The sequence below is a fragment of the Pseudoliparis swirei genome, chromosome 6, assembly GCF_029220125.1.
Source record: "Pseudoliparis swirei isolate HS2019 ecotype Mariana Trench chromosome 6, NWPU_hadal_v1, whole genome shotgun sequence".
In the NCBI taxonomy this organism is placed as follows: Eukaryota; Metazoa; Chordata; class Actinopteri; order Perciformes; family Liparidae; genus Pseudoliparis; species Pseudoliparis swirei.
Genome location: NC_079393.1, coordinates 5,889,136 through 5,906,659, shown reverse-complemented (window position 1 = coordinate 5,906,659; position 17,524 = coordinate 5,889,136). Strand labels below are relative to the sequence as shown.

The window sequence follows — 17,524 nt, the reverse complement described above, 5'->3', positions numbered from 1 at the left end:
AAGTTTATCAAGAATTGGAAAAAGGAAAGCCGTGGTTTTAAAACCAACCATCCAACCCAGTTTTTGCAGATTTACAAAAGTCTACCGATATCCGCGGCCTCGATTCACAAGTTTGTCGAAAGGCAATGGAGCCACAAAGCTGCGTCAACCTGGTTTTACTCCCCCCCCCCCCCACACACACACACACACCAAAGCCCATGTGGCTGCCCAAAGCACTTTTCCTGTAAACAACCCTGTCAATTGAAAGGTCGGGGAGTAGCCGGATACATGTTCTAAGAGGCACTCAGATAAAAGAAAAAAGGTCTACATGGTATTTGCCGCATGTACATGCAAATCTAGTGGACTAAAAATGGCTGCATATTTGACGGCTCGCGCCGCGGCGAGCTCCCCAGACGCCGTCTACTCGGGTGCCGTTTTGTCGCCGATGACGGCGACGTTCACACGTCTTCCTAAAGTACGTCTCTAACCCTCGTTAACTCTTCTCGTCTGCATTTTTTCTCTCTCACACTAATGTGAGTGCTGGGGTAAGCACTCTCCCGCTGGATGCGCTCCTGGGATGGAGCTTTCTGCTTATTAAGACATGTCCAACAAAGTACGGAGATAGGCAAATTCTAACCTCGACTTAGGGGGGTATAACACTCAATTTTCTGGCTTTACAGATATTTTCACATGCCCTCGGCACACTCTACTCTATACTATGTATGTATATATACACTACCGTTCAAAAGTTTGGGGTCACTTAGAAATGTCTTTATTTTTCAAAGAAAAGCACTGTTTTTTCAATAAAGAAAACATTAATCAAAAATACACACTATACATTGTTAATGTGGTAAATGACTATTCTAGGTGGAAACGTCTGGTTTCTAATGAAATATCTCCATCGGTGTATAGAGGCCCATTTCCATCAACGATCACTCCAGTGTTCTAATGGTACATTGTGTTTGCTAATCGCCTTAGAAGACTAATATCTGATTAGAAAACCCTTGTGCAATTATGTTAGCACAGCTGAAAACAGTTATGCTGGTGATATAAGCTATACAACTGGCCTTCCTTTGAGCTTGAAGTTTGAAGAACAAAATGAATACTTCAAATATTAATCATTATTTCTAACCTTGTCAATGTCTTGACTATATTTTCTCTTCAATTTTCAATTCATTTGATGAATAAAAGTAAGTTTTCATGGAAGACACAAAATTGTCTGGATGACCCCAAACTTTTGAACGGTAGTGTATATATATATATATAAATAAATATATAAAATCCCTGCTGACTCCTGCCTTCAGAGAAAGGAGTGAACTGTGGAGTTGTACAACAGACACATAAAGATTGAATAGAAAAGATGGACACAATCTAACAACACTGGAAATGTTTTGACCATGTGTTGAAAAGTAAAATTCTATAAGCTGTAACAAGTCTTTACTTATTATATTTTGTCCGAACTCAGACATTTCACTAAAGGCATGAATAAATACCTATTCTATTCAATAATAGTCAAGAATCTATTAAGTGCCGAAGTAAAATATTTTCTCTTTGCAAAGTTTGTACATTCAGTGGAATTTATTTTGAAGATGAGAAGTGGCGTAATCTACAAATACCTTCCAGCACAATAACTATTCAGGTTATATGTAACAGCCGACATGTTTGATTCAAGACCAGTGATAAGAGTGGGTTAATAGTGGAAAAGTACATTATACAGATGTATTTCTACATATGCTGTATTATATAGGTTGTAGGTTTGAAGTATTCTATTATGTAGTGTATTGTCAGAGCTCCAGAGTTTCTAACTAAAAACAATTAATGGGTCTAAAATTGAAAGCAAATTATTTGATTTTTCATTATTTTGCTGCCTGCTTTAAAAAAATGTTGAAACGCTAGGCTGACGCAATCTCATCACGGCCACTCAACCGAGCACGAGGCAAATGAGGTGTTCCTGGTGCGCAGAGAAAAGGAAGTCGATTTACATTTTCTCATTTTTCCTGCAGGTATCGTTCCCCTTTTGATGGTGCCCAGCAGCGCCGTCCACATGAATGATTATTCATCTGACATTTCCAACGGCGTGTGCTCCAACCTTCCCCAAAAAAGGAGGTAAAAAGGTGTATTCCCCAAACGCTCATCAGAGAAAATCAAACACAGTGTGACTCTGTTGGATTTGGACAGCGACACACCACCTGGACGGTACTCACTGGGAGAAACAGCGGTAGACTTTTACTTTAACTCTATAAAGCGTTTATTCAAAATCAGGATACAAACAGACAATCATGCGCATGGACCCCAATCCAGAGCTGTCACCAATGGCCCCAGCGCTGCAGAAAGGATGCTGAGCAGAGCTCGCACGGCCATTGAAATAATCAACAGGGACAGTTCTGATTGGTCAGGAGTAAAGAGGGCGGTGTTTTCTCATTGGGTCTTGTTCCTCTGCTTCCGCCGTTGTCGCTCCTTCATTGGTTCTTGTGGCCAGCCAATGAGAGCATATGTTGTGAAAGTGTGAGAAAGGAAGATGGAATTCACATGTAGCTTCCTTGACTGAGCTGGGGAGTTTTCTAAGATAATCTTATCTCTTCCGAGGTGGGACGAACTGTTTCTAGAAGGTCATTCCCAGGATATTTACAAAGGGCCAGTGTCGGTGTGTGTGTGTGTGTGTGTGTATGTGTGTGTGAGAGAGGGCTGTGGTTGAATCCAGATATTAAATTGTCAAAGCTGGACCTTTCCTTATCTTATCTGCGCTCAGTAGTTGTCTCTGTTGCTCTCCTGTTCATGTGAGCATGAGTGTTGCTTTGTTCTATTCAAATCTAGGGTGAGCGTTGGTGCATAAAGTTATTTTGTGTGTCACTGTTATCTCCTTTGATTAGTTCAGGCGCTGGACTGCCCTGCTAGAGTTTCAAACCTTCCACAGTGATTTTCCACTTTCCACATAACATTTATGCAAACAATACTAGGCTATGCTAAGCTAGAATATATATTCTTTTCAACTCTCAAATCCTCGAAGGCAGATTATAATGAGGGGAATCCTGAATGAAGGAGGCGTTGCCATTTTCTCCACAAAACTATTTTATTTTATTTTTTTAAATACCTCACATTTAACAGAGCAGTCACTTAACACGCTGCAAAGAGACGGGGAGGTTGAACTATGTCTTTACCACTAAGACTATGAAAAGGAATATTAGGAAAACTGCAACTTTTGAAAAAAGGATATGAATAAAGTTTGTGAAAAGTAAAATATGGATTTCGTCAGCACAACAATTTTACAATTTCTTAGTATTATTATTATTTCTACCATTTTCGGAGAACCGACTGTTGAAAACATATTTTTAAGAGGCAGTACGAGATAATATTTATGTCTAAGTAAATACGTTTATATGTTATCTTTGTCTATGTGAACCCATTACTACTCTGTATTAATATATCAATGTTTCTCTTCAGCGAAACAAACACTAGTTTTAGACTTCAACAGAAAAAGTAGTGAAATTATTAGTTAATTATTTCATGCCAGTATTTCTCAGTATTCCGTGATAATAATAATGCTCTTCGTAAAGTCAACATGACCTTCACCTCCCCTGTTCCTCGTACTCATTGGAGTCCTCTTGTTTTCACTACTTCACTCCAGTTATGATGACTTGTGGACTTTTAGTCCATTTACCAGCAGATTAAATAAAGGTAAAATAAATAAAAAGAGATGATCCTTTATTAGTCCCGCAGTGTGGACAGGATTACAGCAGCAGAGTGGTAAAGTACACACGAGACATAGTAAGATCAAATATAACAATAGGCAGTAAATAAACAGTAAACAATCTACGGTAACTGAATAATATATACAATAATATATACACAGGCAAAATAAATTTGGCTATGGCCACAGTGTATAAAATATAGTGATATTAATCAAAAAGATGTCAGCGTTTGTGTTTCACAACGTGAGACGGAACCACAAAGTTGTCAGAGCTATAAAATAATAATCCCGTTATTATCCGAGTTATCGTCAATAACAAATACTTTGAAATGAGCCTTTGAGATTTAAACGGATTTGTTGATTGAATAAAATCATAATTCTTTGACCATTAAAAATTAAATATATATATTTTTTAATTAATTTAAATTGTTTTGTTTTTTTAAGTAGAAAATACTAAAAGTTTCCTATTTTTTCTTCTTTCAGCCTCTGAGAGAAAAGTTGGCAACATCACCCCATGGAAATGGTTCCAACGTCTTCTTTTTAATAACAAATAAGGACCACGCCAGTCGTAAAAAAAAAGGGGCGAGGAGACAGTCATGGCTACATGTTGTTTAATGTGCAGCTAACGAAATACTAGCTACAGAGCTAACCAAATAAATATGTCTAGGTCATTTAGAAGCATCAGTATTACATTGAGACTGTTTCATAACCAGTTGGAGGTTCCTCACATTCACTTCATTTGTATTATTCATCTGTATTTTACATGCATTATCCATATATTAGTCCTCAGGATATATGTATATGCTGTTGAGTTTTAGGTAGGAAGCTGAAGTGGAACAAGCACACCAGATGCTTAAGAGCAATTAATGCCACGCAGATGATATTGTATTCATTAATTTTGTCAGCGAACAGTATGAATAACATCCAATGACGCCTGAAGCGTCCTCCACAGATGGGCGACTAGATAACACATCGACTTGATTTTTAATATGTGGTAAAATTGGAAAATCCGTGTGTCCCCCAACATGCTAGGATCTGGTTGCGTGTCCGTCTCCTTGGTGACATCAGGGAGGCTGCCGGTGGTCAGGTAAGGCGTTGGTGGTTGTAGGGAGGCGTTGGTGGGGGTGGAGGGGTGACGGTCAGGGCGAAATGAATCATTATTATCCCCCCCGACAGCTCTGTTTGGCAGTTTATGAATCGGTTCATCATGCGCCGCATGCTCATCAGATAAGCATGTGGCTGGAGTCTCTTTCGATCAGCGCTCTGACGGCAGTAGCGTGATGGCGCTGATAGAAATGTGCTGGCATGGCGAGCGTCAGATCTGACATTGGAACGCCCTCTGTGGACCCTATTGTTCAAACGCTGTAACTAGATTCAGCCTACTTCTTTTCTCATTCAATTTATATTTATGTTGCTACCCAAAGTCACGTGACCTGATTACTTTTTCTTTTTTACCTGATTTAGATATAGTCTGGTGTAATGTATGTGGACTTTTGCTTGAGGGTAGTTTTTGTTCACACACACACACAAACAAACACGTACACACACACACACCTCAGGGTGGTTGGTTTCCTCATGTTACCCCATCAAACACCTTTGGGATGAACTCACCATGACCCTCACACTGCTTTTGTGGCTGAATGGGAAGAAAGTCCTCGCAGCCAGGGGTCCTAGACTTTGAGAAAAACCTTCTCAGGAGTGGAGTTTTAATATTCTTACTTTTATAGAAGGATTTTTCTAAAAGATAGCTCAACTAGAGACCATATTGAGCAGGGACCAGCAGTTTAACCACCTCCTACGACCTAAATACTTCGGCCCCTCCATCACACCCATCTGCGAACTCAAATCATCATTATGATTTTCAGTTTCATTGTTCACGGTATTGCGGTCACAAAACCGCCACTTAGGTGTCACTAGGACCATATTTTATATTGTTTACACTTTGTAAACGATATGAATTCATTGGTAATAAAGTTCTTATATTAATTCAGATCGTATTTTACCATAACATGTAGACCTGGCCTGTATGAAAGATAATTTAATATGTTGATTATATCCTATGTTGTGTTGGTCATACGATATAAAAGGTGAGGATCTTAAAAAATGCCTTTTAAATCCCAATCCCCAAAACGCAATTTGATTATTATCCATTATTCTTATTGTTCAGCACCTAAAATGATCAACAATTAAAACCAGGCTATGCTACTTATTATCTAGTATTTGTGTACAGCTTATTTACTCAAGTCGAAGTGTAAAAAAAAAAAATTCCAAGGTGGAAAAACTAACTCCTCATGAAAGGAAACGCAATCAAAGATAATTTTAAAGCTAATTATCAAATGACCTCGGAACATTTGTTAAAATATAACAATGGAGCTGGAGGCTCTTCTTTGCAGATACTGTACCTTCATGTCCTTCCTAATAACTCGATCCTCCTTTAAGCCCCGGATAGTTCAATCTTTTCAAAGGAGGATCTGTGGCACATTTAATAAGCCACTTGCCTAATGATAATTAATACACACTTCAGACCATAATTCATTTTCGTTCCCGGTCTTTTGAACCAGCAGTTGATATAATATTTTTGAGATTAACTAAGGCACATAACATGGATTCAAGACGCATCGTGCGGGATCATTTTCCTAATTAGTTACGTTGAGTTGTAAATTCTACCTTTTAATTCAGGTACACTAATCGCTCATTTGAAGGAAAAACACTTTCACATTATCAATTTCCCCCTGTTCACCCATAGTCCTTTTAAAACCATTTGTTTTCCTATTTAAAAGGAAGAAGAGTTCCATTTCCTAAGAATTCCATAAAAATAAAAATAAAGTTTATGTGTGACATTTTCTTATTTGTTTTATGTTGATATATCTAAACGAATAAAAATAAATACGTGAAAAAAAAAATCCATTCCTCCTGTCTGCACTTTAGGAAGCTGGTGGGATTTCTGGGAAATCTCAAGCGGGGGAAGACTTTACGTAAACGTTAAATATCTGTCAAGATGTTTTTCCGTCATGTGGAAAGGAAGAAAAAGCATGTTTTTTGTCCCTGAGCAGAACGGTGAGTGGGAAGCTGCTTTTCAACCACAGCGTCTCCATTTTTACCCGACAGGACTGCCGTTGCGTTGAAAGGGATTAACGTGGTTTGGGTTACAAGTTAAAAGCCAAAACAGAAACTAAATACACACTTAATACACATCAGACTCACCTGAATATGTGCAGCCAAGCGCCCGTGATCAAGCCGAGTGATCCGCGAGGAAGAGAGGTTGCTTTATTTTTTAATTATTATATTTATTTAAAGGGACCATGTACAGTTAAAACATAAATGTCAGCATTCATTTGCATCTGTAGTGCCCTGAGAGACCTTAAAACAATAACAAATAGTATATTTGTTCATAGTAGGATAAATACACACAATGCAAAGTTACAGTACAGCATTTTCAATGTGAGAACATACTATTTAGAAATATTAAAAACCATTAAGAGTAATTTAAAAGCAAGTATGCGGTCATCCACGCACAGGACTGCCTGTAGCTTTTAACGACGTGTTGTCCATATCTAAACTTATACTTACTTTATCTCATATTCATTGAATGTGTTCATGTAACTCTGTTCTTTCTGGTAACATGAAATCTCTTTCTTCTGTACATCCTGGAGAGGGATCCTCCTCTGTTGCTCTCCTGAAGGTTTCTTCACTTTTTTCCCTGTGAAGGGTTTAAAAAAAAATTTGGGACGTTTTTTTGACCTGATCCGATGTGAGGTCAAAGGTCAGGGATGTCGTATGTGTTCAGACTGTAAAGCCCTCTGAGGCTTATTTGTAATATTGGGCGATATGAAATAAACTCGAGATATGCTCCCTTGGGAGAAAAATACAAATCTCTCAACAACGTTGGTGGTGTTTGCTCTGCAGCCAGATTCAACCTTCAATGGACACTTCTGTTAGGTTGTAGTGGATCTTATGTACACTTGCACATGTGAATAATAATTGTCCATCATCTTTTCCATTAAATATTAAACTTTTAACCATTGGATCCTGATATTCCTGCAGCAACGGGACCCGAGGTCTTGAACTATTATTACACTTCGTAAACCCCTAAAATATTCTCTATTTTCACAATAAATTAATAAATATCATCGTCGTTGTTGACGTCTGTTTCATCAGGTTTCATTTCAACACATTAGTCCGGCCTGGGAGTGTGTGTAGCAGAATCTCACACACACACATACCCGCGAGTACATTATGAGCAGAGCCTGGGAGCCGGACAACAGATGGTTCTGGAGGTTTATCGATGGCTATCCTCACGGCGACGGAGGCATCTGCAAGCGGGAAGATAAAAGACGGGACTGGATCCAAAAGTCTCCACAGAAGGATGAGCTCTGACGCCGAGGAGGCTTCCTCTCCGAGCTCCGTAATCCCCTCCATCCAACAAGGTCCGTGCCTTTTTCCGGCCGTTGGCCACCAAAGCGCGGCGTCGTGCAGAGCCTGAATACGTCGGGCCGTGCCGATGCCTTCCTGGTAATCCAGAGCATCATTTTTTTTTCTTTTTTTTCTTCTCTGTTTTGCTCTTCGTAGAGAAATGTTAAAACAGCAAAAACTATATTATTCAAAACAGCTTCATTGAGAGTCCTGAGTAAATTCAGTCAGTGGCCTTCTCCGTCTTTATTAGTGTTACGCCCGGCCTAGGGGAGCCTGAGCGCGACATCAATACGGGTCTCCCCACCTCCCAAATTAGGATCAATGCAGCAGTTTATCGTCAACAACAGGTTTTTATTGGTGTCATCAATTCTTCAGGGTGAGGCCTGGCCCAAAAAACAAACAAAACCATCTGTGCAAGTCACCTAACTTCCCTAGAGCACCGACGGAACAAAGAAAGTACAGATGTCTTACCTACAGTATCTCCCTAGCAGAAAACAGGTTCCCTCCTAAATAGCCGTCCAATTACCTGAAAAAAAGAAAAGCACAAGGCATAACTCACAGCACCCCCCTCAGGCAGGGAGGTGAACAACACTACTAATCCCCTTGACACTGGGGACATACCAATTAGTGTAATGCATCTTTTAATGACCCAATAGTCATATTTTCATTAACTAAATGTCTTGTCTTCATATCTGTGAGCTGCAACTTTGACAAAATGAATACAGAAAAATAACTTTTTCTCCTATGTAGGTTTTTTTCCACACCACTTTCATATTTCAATGTTGCCTTTAAAAAAATAATAACAATAATTCGAGACCACGTTGTTTTTAGGGAAAGAAAAAAAAGTATATATTAGAGAGCCGGAAAAGTGGTGAAATATTCATAGAATATTAAATCAGAAAATGGAACAAAAGATCAGAAAACTTTTATCACAGACTCAAGGTCCAGATAGTACAAAACATTAAAATATAATAAAATACATACAAAACCACAAGTAAAAAACAAACAAAGAACTACACATGCTTTATAAATAGACAGCTGTACCAGTGTCTCCACAGCTCGGACTGGTATCGTGTAGTGCTGAATTTTAGATTGAAAAAGTACCACCCTGAGCCTTATTGTTTTTATTTACCTACAACGGACCCTTAAAGGGCGTTCCATCATCCACGACGCTCCTTTTAGGGGCGCTGGAGCCGATCCCAATCAGTCCAACTAACCCGCATGTCTTTGGCCTGCGGGAGGAAGCCGGAGAACCCGGAGGGAACCCACCGTGACACGGGGAGAACCTGAAGGTACCGCCCCAGACCGGGATCCGAAACCCGGAGCCCTCTAGCCGCGCGGGGACCCGATTTCACAATCATCTCGGTTAATTAATCATAGATATATATACTTTATTCATCCCGTTGCTTATGGGATGTTAAACCTTTTCCCCGGCTGCCGTCAGGCTGACGCGAGCGTCCTCCACCTGCAGGCTTCACCTGCGCTCAGACCATGACACGTTGTGGGCTCTCGCCCCAGGAGCTCCTCCAGATCTTCACAAGACCCAATCAGCATCACAGGGTCCCCACACAGTTAATTACCAGAATGTGACAATAGGGTCAAAACCGCCAGAAACTACAGAGATTTCAGGAACGGGTACGGCGACGCCTTTAAACGCCACTTCCTGCCCGCGGAGACGACCAATTATCAAAATACATCCCATGTAATAAGTACCTAAGGGTTTATTAGTCATTATGAAGCACTTATTAAGGCCTTATGCATATTATTCAACTATTTAGAGTTGCATCCTTTAATAACCTCCTAAATAGTTCTACATTCACTACTATGTTCATGGAGTTTCATAAAATTGTCCTTTTTATAACTTTGAGAGGAGATTTCTGCATTTATTTCACTTTATCACAAAAACTCGGATTAACACAACCGCCAACAAAAGTGTGAAGCTTACGCCCGAGAGACCGAAAAGAAAAAGGACCAGGGACAGTCTGCGCTTTTCTTTTCGCCCGGGTTAACTCTGAGGTGAACTATTATTGGTCTCAGCATCGAATCTTGAAGCCGTAATAATGATTTTTTTTTCCTCAAGTGGTTGTTAACCCTGTTGCTCTCTCTGCTCTGTCCTGAAAAACGCAGCTACGACTTTGTTGATTGAAAAGATTCATCAACACTCCTCTTCTTCTCCTCTTCCTCCCCTCTGGGGTTTCTTCTCTTTCAAAAAGAGACGTTGTCAGTTATCTGTAAGCATCTTGTTTCCGTAACCTGGTCCCAAGCGCTTGAATCCTTCTGCAACTTCATTGTTTTCATTCAGTTAACTGAGGTTGAAGCTAACTAAACATATATATATTAAAGAATGATTTCCAAGCCTTGATATATTAGAAACGCCACTTGCATTGAGAATATTGATCTTTCTTTGTAAATTGTGTTTATTCTCAAAAGCAGAGTACACAGTTATGAATTGCTTCAATTGTCCAAAAGCACATTACAGTATTAGTAGTTCAAGTATACACAAAAGTAAAAATGATGTAGGAGGGTAATACAGACCATCATAAACCAGTAATGAGTTTTATAAATTGTAAGTCGTTGCTATTATTAATTCCTAGAACAGCTTCAAGATAACTAAATAAAAACTAAAATCGCCTAAGGCCACAGAAATGGTTCATTAATCTAATGAGTCTCAAATTTCTCCGTCTGTTGCCGAGCGAGAAGTTGATTTTCTCCAGTTCCAGTTGTCTTCCTAGCAGGTTTGGAAATGTGCCGTATAGTAAAACGTGTAAGACAAAGAAGCTCTTAAAAGTGAAATGTACAAAGTAGTCTGGAGCTTCTCAGCACGCGTCTAACAGGAAGTCGTTGATCTACTGAACAGAACGGACCAGAGTAACTGGACCAGCGACGAGGACACGAGCACCAGCTTTGGAGCACTGAGCTAAGCCGGAAGCTTTTCCTCTTCTTCTTCTTTTATTATAATCTTTGTGGCCGAGTTTAAACATTTTGCATATAATTGTTAAGTTGTAATAGGTCATTTTGACTTTGCACATGTACATAGGGAACATTTGTGCTTTAAATTAATACATATAGCAAGATATTATCATAGGATATATTAGGGAGAATATTGATATTGTTGTTGATGTGTTATGAAGCATAGGGGTAATGTCTACTCTATGTACAGAAAATTAGAATATTGGCAAGCCTTTTATTCTGATTTATTGCTGATTACTTGAATTGTGGTTTCCTGAGATTTTAGAGTTTTCATAAAAGGCAATATTTCAGTTGATTTCTAATTTTCTGAGACAGTCCTGTATATGTCAATGGCAGAATTAATGTTTATAATTGTTTATGTGTTTATGATTATATGTATGCCGCATGAGAATGAAAGTTAGTTTATTGTTTCAATGTTGACACATGAGTTGGAAGCCGGTTGAAGTCCGTGACGTTGCTTGAAGCAGGAGAGTGACATGTGGGACTTTTATTTTGAAAGGGAACTTTCCTCACATAGGTGACCGGAAGTAATGTTGGTCGCGGGATCATGACGTTTGACCCGGCTATTTTATGACCCGTTTCATTACCTGTTTATGACCTGGCCGTAAGCCAACGAGAGTGTAGCATGCTGAACTGACCAATGGAACTAACTTTTAGGATTGAGAGGTGTGAATGCCGTTACTAATAAATACGGGTGGAAAGGGTGAGTTCGTTCTCTAGACCAGAGGTCCCCAACCTTTTTTGAGCCACGGACCGGTTCCGTGTCAGGAATTATTTTCACGGACCGGCAATATAAATGACGTAATAAATATGACGTCATACAATAATACGAAGGGCATAAAGTGCCAAAACTACAACTCATCATGACGCCGAATTAGTGTGAGCCGTGCGCTTGTTTACCTGCAACGAGCCGCTGATGGAGACGGCGACACAGACGTGTGTTTGGTCCGCTGCTCCTAACCGAGTTCTGGTCGCTGTCATTAGAACAGGCAGAGTTGTTGTGTGAAATGTCCCTTCAGGCCACCGTCATTTGCATCTCCAACACATTTTCTTCTAGCTCGGACGGGCTCGATTCACCGGGTGGGTTTGTTTACATGGGTTGCAGGTCTATTCTTTTGCAGTCGGGTCTTTTGTGGTTGGAGTACCGCTCAAACTCTTTTAAAAGCCTCTTCCACCCGGTCAACGTCTGAAACATGTAGAATATTCCGCTGTTCACTCGCCCACACAGCAGCGACTTTATCGGCCAACTTGAAAACAGTTGTCATTTCCCTGAAGTGACAGAATTCATTGAGCAGGTTGAACATGTTTTAAGATTCTTTGTCACTGAAATGAGGGTTGGGCGCGTGAGACTCGCCTGCAGCGATAAACCCGAACTTTAAGACTCCTGAACGCGGCTCAGACGTACACACGGGTGTATCCGGTCCTTTTTCAAAATAATATATTTTTCCGACTGATTTAAAACAAAATTATTTAAACTTTATTTATTCACTTTTTTTATGCGGCCCGGTTCCAACCAAGGGTTGGGGACCCCTGCTCTAGACGATCGGAAGGTTACAAGACAGTTCCCTATCAGCTACTTTGCTGTTAGTCTGTGGCGTAATATTCCGGTCGGCCCTACGATCGTAGCTTCAATTTGCTGCTTAGACTTCTTGCCATTAAATATTGTTAACCGTATCTATCGGATTCAGATTCTCATTTTTTATCGAGCACGGGACCTCCAGTTTGACACACCACAATATATCCGACCACAAAGTGACTAAATACAAATCATCTAATTAGATGGATATGTAGCATTCAGTGAGACACTTTGAAAGATCGTTATGGAAATCCCTCAGCCGTCAAGATTACGGCTAACGTAATTTTGTTCCTTTTTTTCTGAAATTGAAATCTGAAAAATACGTCACATTTTTGGCCTATAATAACTCTCCAATTACAAACCAGCGTCCAGCGAGCGCCTTGCTGAGGACTCAGTACAGCCTGCAGGAGGAGAGTTATGTGAAATTATATTACGAGCCTCACTGCCATCTGCAGCACGGCCATTTTCATTTTGCCAGGCAGGGTGACAGCCTGTTATAGATGGTTTGGGGGGGGGGGACCAATTACTTCTTCCACGCCATGCAATATTTATGAAACACTTAGCTAACGGTCTTGGATGTTAATATTTCATTCACAGATAAGACAGAAACTTCCACCCCAGAATATGACTTGAAAGAGAATTTGCCTTTCAGTACCCCGTGCTGTGGAGCATGCGTCGCCTGGGTTGTTTCAATGTCACTAACCCCCCCCTCCACCACACACACACACACACACACATGCTAAAAGCATTGATTAACGGAGACGGTTTCTCACACATGTTAAGCAGAGAGCTGGGTGGAGTCCATTGTATTCTGTGTGTGGTCTAAAGATTCAAGCTAGTGATGGGACATCGATCAAGTCACTCCTCCGGTGGCCACGGGCGAGAAAGAAGGAGCGCAGATTAGTTGCTCAATAAACAATCTGCCTGTTGGCGTCGGGTCATTTTCAACAGCAATTAGTTAGCGGGCGGATTAAAAGATCTGGATGAAGGACGTCGGTACAGTAGACGTCGGGGCTTCTTCGCCGTGCGGTAATTGCTCCTCCTTATCTCCTCCGCTCGCCGTGTTTCACAATGACTCGCGCTCCGTGCAATTACGAGCTATTTAAACAGCCGTCGTCCAGTTTTGAAGTTCTAATGAGCCGCTTCTTGACATTCACGATGTCGCGAGCGCGCGAGTCGTCGCGGCACGGCGGTCACCAGACTTACGGTTCAGAAGCTATAGCGGGCTTTCACTGCCGAGACCTGAGCGTTGAACCCTCAGGCGTTGATTTAAAATTCTCTTTTTTAACTCACCCCGACCGCCCTCGCCCGTCCACCCACCGAGCTGCTCGCTGATAATAAAAAACGACATGTTTTCCCTGATTCTCTCTCTCTTTCGCCTGTTTTCTATTCTTTTCATTGAGGACTAGCAACGTGAGTTAGTCGGTCCACGACGATGGTCCAGACTGAAAAACATTTTTATTTATTCAACTGACTTGGGGCCGAGCCTCAATCAAACATATGAGGGACCCTGAATGTTCATATTGTTCTGATATTTGTAGTTTATGTGTAACTTTTAATCTAAAATACGGCTCGTGTATACACAGTCTGTTTACTGTATCTGTTCATGGTCTTCCTTCATGTATACATTTGACATGTTTATCAGTTTTCAATAACACATGTTTAATTAATTAATTTTAAATGTATCTGCCGGGTTGATGACTCCTAAAATGAAATAATCATGGTTTTATCAAACATAAAGTTTTTTGCTACACGCTACCATTCCTAGCTGTGGAGACGTCTATTTATAAAGCATTCGTAGTTTTATGTATTTTACTTGCGATTTTCCATGTATTTTATTCTATTTTAATGTTTTATACTATCTGGACCTTGAGTCTGACATAAAAGTTTGATTTGAAGTAAATTACTGAATGTCTATCTCTGTGAAAATGGCCGGTTTACCCATCGCAGATAATACAAGGTGTCGCCGCAATGGTGGTAAAAATAGTCAGGAACATCCATTTCGGTGCATATTTACTTATCACACAATTTTAAATGAGGCCTTTGGTAAATTATGTCTTGAACATAATGAATAGTTTGTAATTGTTGTTTATAATTGTTGCTGATTTGAACTGCCTAGCACCAAGTGAACTTTCCCTTTATTGGTTTTGTAGAAATATTAACATAAATTGGTTATTACTATGGGCTCACTCCACGAGACCTTTATCCATGCATGTTTTATTATATATTAATCAGTTTATTATACACAAGATGTGCCACACAGTTCACAATTCCCTCCGAGGGATCCAGAAGCGCTGACTTAGTACCTCGTGACACCATCTGCCGTCAATCCATCAACCAATGAAACCGGTCGCATAACCACAGCTCAAGATTTAGCAGCTTGACTTTAACGTCGGAATATTTGCTGGTCGCTGGATAAAAATGATCTTCCGGCGAAGGCGACGTGTCTTTGAGCCGCCTTTTAGCGAGAGGGAATTACACGTGGCTCTATAATGTCTGCGGAGAAAAGGATGAGTCACCGGGGGAGGAGGAGAGGGGAGGGGGGGGGGTTGCAATGATTAAACGGCATTCAGACACAAAGTCGTGTCGGCAGCTCTGGACACGGAGAAACTGAGAAACAGATGAAATTCATAGAAACTCCGCCACGTTATTTTGAAGTCATTGATCGCCCCGAAAGCGCAAAAGTCATCGTTATTGAAACACGCGCGACCCCCGCAGTGTTTACTTCACAGCTGGCTTACCTGAGACTTGTGATAAATCAATGAGGCAATAAATCAATACAATTATTTACAGCCCAAACAAAATGCGCAGTTCACAAAATGCGTGGCAGACAATAGACTCACATTTTAGTAAATGGCCTTTTAAAGCCGGCTGAACTTTTAAAGCTCTTTAGCCGACGCACAAACATCCATCTCTACACGCACACACACACACACACGCACAAACCCCAAACTGCTCATCAGGATTTAATGTAATGTTCATTCGCACACGCTCGCACAGCCTTCGGGAGCAATTTAGGTTCCAGTATGAGTTCAGAATTCAATTTGCTGAATCATGTTCACTACAATATGATCCATTAACAAAGAAAAGACTTAAGAATTAACACTATGACTATTCACTACCAGCCAGTTTGGTGTTTTATTGTATTTGTTATTACTGCCATATGTTCAATGTGTTAAAATGCAGCTTGATTTTTTTAATAGGAATTATATAGTTTGGAACTGTTTACGAGAAACACTTTTCACATCTTTGGGAGTAAAATACTTGTTGAAGGCTGAAAAGCTTCGGCAGATGCTGGCGACATCTGCTTCGCCCGCGTGTAAACAGAGCGGGGGCTTCAGCGGGGACGCATTCTGGAAATTAAACACTGCGCACCGATGTTGTGAATGTTCACGATCATGACCGTGAGTTCAAATGATGTTTCCCTCCTGGGAGGTGAACAAAGACGAGCGTTTCTGTATAGATGTACTACAGATGTGACAAAGAGAGAGAGAGATCAATGTGTTCCCAGGCTGAGTTCACTTTGCTGACACTGCAGAGTCTCCCATAAGAAAAGATGCGACCCCATATCTCACAAACAAACATCTTTCTTCTCGAAATCGCTGTGACATTTTTTTTTTAAAGGTTCTATTCTGTGAGTGAAAAGGTAAAACATCAAAAGGTTTAAGTGAGTTACATCACATCACATGTCATTAAGCTGATGCTTTTATCTAAAGTGACTTCCAATAAGTTCATCAACCACGAGTAAAACTCAGAACAACAAGAATCAAGAAAATGTTTCTTAAAGAACGCCAAACTACAAAAATAACATAAGTTATACCATACGTAATACCATGAGTAGTACCATGAGTAATACCACAAGTAATACCATGAGTAAAACCACGAGTAATACCATGAGTAATACCATGAGTAATACCACAAGTAATACCATAAGTAATACCATAAGTAATACCATGAGTAATATCACAAGTAATATCACAAGTAATACCACAAGTAATACCACGAGTAATACCATAAGTAGTACCATCAGCAATACCATAAGTAGTACCATGAGTAATACCACAAGTAATACCATGAGTAATACCATCAGCAATACCATAAGTAGTACCATGAGTAATACCACAAGTAATACCATGAGTAATACCATCAGCAATACCATAAGTAGTACCATGAGTAATACCACAAGTAATACCACAAGTAATACCATAAGTAATACCATAAGTAGAACCATGAGTAAAACCACAAGTAATACCATGACTAATACAACGAGTAATACCATAAGTAGTTAGTTACACCCTAATGACGACCACAGAGTTAAATTATGTCTTAATATTTTGAATAATTGTTAATCTGGTGTTTTCCCCGTAGTTGCCGTTAGCTCCATCTGTGCACAATGGGCGCTCAGCGGTTTACCTTCTTTCATTGCTCAGCAGCCACGACGTCACACGAGTATTCTGACTCAGCGTTAACGAAGCCATCGCTAACATCTCCTCCAGCGTGGCCGACGGAGCAGACGAAAAATGCAGAAATAAATACTGCAGAGTAATAATTCAGCGCTGTGAAAAGGGCTCTGGTCTTGTTGCTATGATAGTTACATAGCGCCCCGTGCTCTGCCCTCTCACACAGAAGTGGCCTGTAGCATCGCTCTAGAATAAGCCCGAATGGGAACAGTGTACGGAAAACCACAGGAGATCACCCCCCCCCCCCCTTTTTTTAGGGCGAATTAACAGTAATTATACACTCTAATGAAGACCACGGTGTTAAGTGGCATCCCCGTTAGCATAAACAACCAGAATGCTACTGTGGGAAAAAACTAACTGCCCAGTTGGTTTTATAAGCCCATTAAAATGTGAAATCCACTTCGACCAGCAGACCTACTTAACAAGCCGACGAGGGCC

At 40.4% G+C, this 17,524-nt stretch overlaps 1 long non-coding RNA gene across 1 annotated transcript; it reads right to left on the bottom strand.

Moving 5' to 3' along the window:
- Positions 1-7,033: 7,033 nt before the first annotated feature.
- Positions 7,034-17,278, bottom strand: LOC130195099 (uncharacterized). Its single transcript, XR_008832018.1, has 3 exons — positions 17,040-17,278; positions 8,552-8,606; positions 7,034-7,367 (listed from the first exon to the last, which is right to left on the bottom strand). It is a non-coding gene; the product is annotated as an uncharacterized LOC130195099 (long non-coding RNA).
- Between the last annotated feature and the right edge of the window lie 246 nt (positions 17,279-17,524).